This window comes from Boleophthalmus pectinirostris, unplaced genomic scaffold, assembly GCF_026225935.1.
Source record: "Boleophthalmus pectinirostris isolate CB_2022bp ecotype Guang Dong unplaced genomic scaffold, ASM2622593v1 HiC_scaffold_3, whole genome shotgun sequence".
In the NCBI taxonomy this organism is placed as follows: Eukaryota; Metazoa; Chordata; class Actinopteri; order Gobiiformes; family Gobiidae; genus Boleophthalmus; species Boleophthalmus pectinirostris.
In genome coordinates, this window is record NW_026571299.1 from 22784762 (window position 1) to 22787553 (window position 2792).

A 2792-nucleotide genomic window follows, 5' to 3' on the forward strand; every position below is an offset into this window, starting at 1 on the left:
TGACTCTGATAGCAAAATGATCATTTACAAATAAACTCTTAGAGAATAGGATGTGATTTTCAACATTAAATGGTAGAACTTTTTCTATTCCGTGTGTTATATATGTGTAATGGTCAGTGGTGCAGCTCTACATCATTCAGAAAGGTTTGTTTCTGTCCTGTCAATGGGACTTTATTAGTATCAATACCTGGGAAAAATGAGTATCTAGATTTTCAATAGTTTAGACACCCCTGATCCCTGTGGTTAATGTGAGACTTTTTAGACGTTTGTCTGCAGAGGAGTTTTTTTCTATACATAAACATTGAGCTGACTTCTCACTGAAGTTTAAGATTTACATTTGAAAAAGGCTCTTCAGATCCAAGTCAAACAAAAGACCCGGCAGCACTGACCCCGTTTGACCTTTGACCTCTGCACACAGACTTGGACAAGTGCGGCCGCGTCCCAACTCTGCTGTAAAGACGTGACCTGGAAGTGAACAGAACTCATGCTGTGGGTTAGTGATGGATCGTCAGCTTTGGAGACGGAACAATCTAAACCATGTTCATGAACTTAAAGATCCACCATGTAACTTTTCTGTTAGATACACAGTGCTTACAGAAGCTATACCATACTCATCTCCATGGAGATGTTACTGCTCTGCTGGAAATGTTCCACATTACAATTACATTATAATCAATTAAAATGTTGTATTCCTCTAAAATCCTTTGAAAAGCCTGTGTTCTTAAAGTGTCAGTGCTCTTGATGGTGATCTTCAGAGGTCTTCATGAATGTCATAAACACATTTGTTTATTGTTTTTCGTGAGGTTTTGTTAAGTCACAACATCAGTGATGGAAAGTAATTGATCATTTCAGATGTGGGCAGGGGCTGGTATCTTTGGTCTGGTTTGGTCATTTTTTAGCTTTCAAAATTTGAATTCCTGGTTGGAAATCCTGATGTCACACTAGAGAATTCCAAAACTGTTACCGAGCAACCATGTAGTACACTGGGACAAACATCCCCTAAAGTACAAAGAAATAATTACTGGACAAGTAATTACATTAGTAAATTATACGAAAACATCTTTATTTTGTTGAAATAAAGTATCAGAAAATGTTTTATCTTTTGTCCAAAACTTTTGGATAGAATTCTCCCAGTGTGACATCAGTCACAGTTGGACTCCCTAAAATAGAACTGTGTACTTCCTGTCATTATCAACATATTTTTCAACTTTTCTTCACAAACTGCTTCTTCATTGGTTTTAAACTGTAATTTATTAACAGGTATTATCCCACCAAAGTAAGAGTAAGAATAAGAATAAGAATAAGAATAAGAAGAAAAGTTAGAGAATTGTCAAAAGCGTCCTAGACACCAAATATTAATAAATATATCTTGTTAAAATCCTTCAGCTGGAAACAGTGTAAAATACCAAACACCTTTAAATGCCATGACTGAAATGATAATCAATAATCCAAAATGGCCAAGATGTTTTGTTATTATCTAGCCTGATTTGAATGCCACTCTCTAAACCCCAGCACGTGCACCAGTCCTGAGTCAGTGCTAGTGCAGCCTCTGCAGCTCAGGGAGGGAACTGGAGGTTCTGAGCTTCACATGAGGCCTGAACATTTATTGAGAATGAGACAACAGCAGGATGTGTCTCTATCTGCAGGTGAAGACTCTGGAAACACAGGCTCAGATGTGATTGTTGAATCTGTTTTGAGCACAGGACACAGGGGGGAGGAGACACAAAATATTGTGTGTGCTTAACTTAATTCTGCTTAAAATTAATTGTATTTCTTTATTAAAAAAAAAAAAAAAAAAAAAAAAAAAATCATAAATATCATAGTTTTGATGAGCTGCTCAGACTGGGAAGAATTCATGTTTGACTAAGTAATGAAAAAGTGAGGTTGCCTCATTAAAAAAAAAAAAAAAACACCTCTAAAATAAAAGTAATGCAACTTTAGTCCGTGCATGAGATCAAATCATCCAATATGTTTATTTTGTAATTCCAGATTATCTTAAAGGGGCCGATCAGAGTCGACCAAAGGGTCGTATGTGGCCCTGAAGCTGCACAATGCCCAGGTTTGATTTAAAACATCCATATGACATTATTTTCTGATCTGTTCTAATGTCGTTTCCTTATCACAAACTTGTGTTTTGTTTCACTCACACATGTTTAACACACAAACCCTGCATGTTCTCTCAAGCTGAAAACTCTCTGTTCCACCTTGTCTTCCTCCAGGTCATGTGGTAATACAGGAAGTGTTCCACTGTGTTTATAAACTAAACACACCTTTACTAGAATCATGTGGGTAATTTCAGGCCAGAAACTAATGAATTCTACTGAACTAAAGGTGAAAATAAGTTAACTTGAAAACTATCACTGCATAACATCACGTCACAGAGCATTTTGAGCTTTGGAGATGTAGACAGACTATGTGTGAATGAAACAAAACACAACTCCGGATCTGTTTTTGAGGAGAGAACAACATTCTAACATGGTTTGTAGTTTAAATGTTGTGTAATATGGGACATTTGAGAGCCCTGGTAGTGCTGCACATGCATGTAGATCTCTGTAGAATGGTGAGACTGAGTTTTGTTTATGAGTTAAGCTTTTGCCAGAGTGCATCCAAGGACATGGATTAGAACTCCTTTATCTTCTTTACTCACCGACTCTTTCATTTAATATGTCTGCAGAGATTAGAGAGGCCAGAGAATCCAACACAAGCTACGCAAAGGTTAGGGATCATCCTTTATCAGTTTACAAACCAAAAATACTTTAAATATTCAACAAAATTCAAATTCTAATACCTGA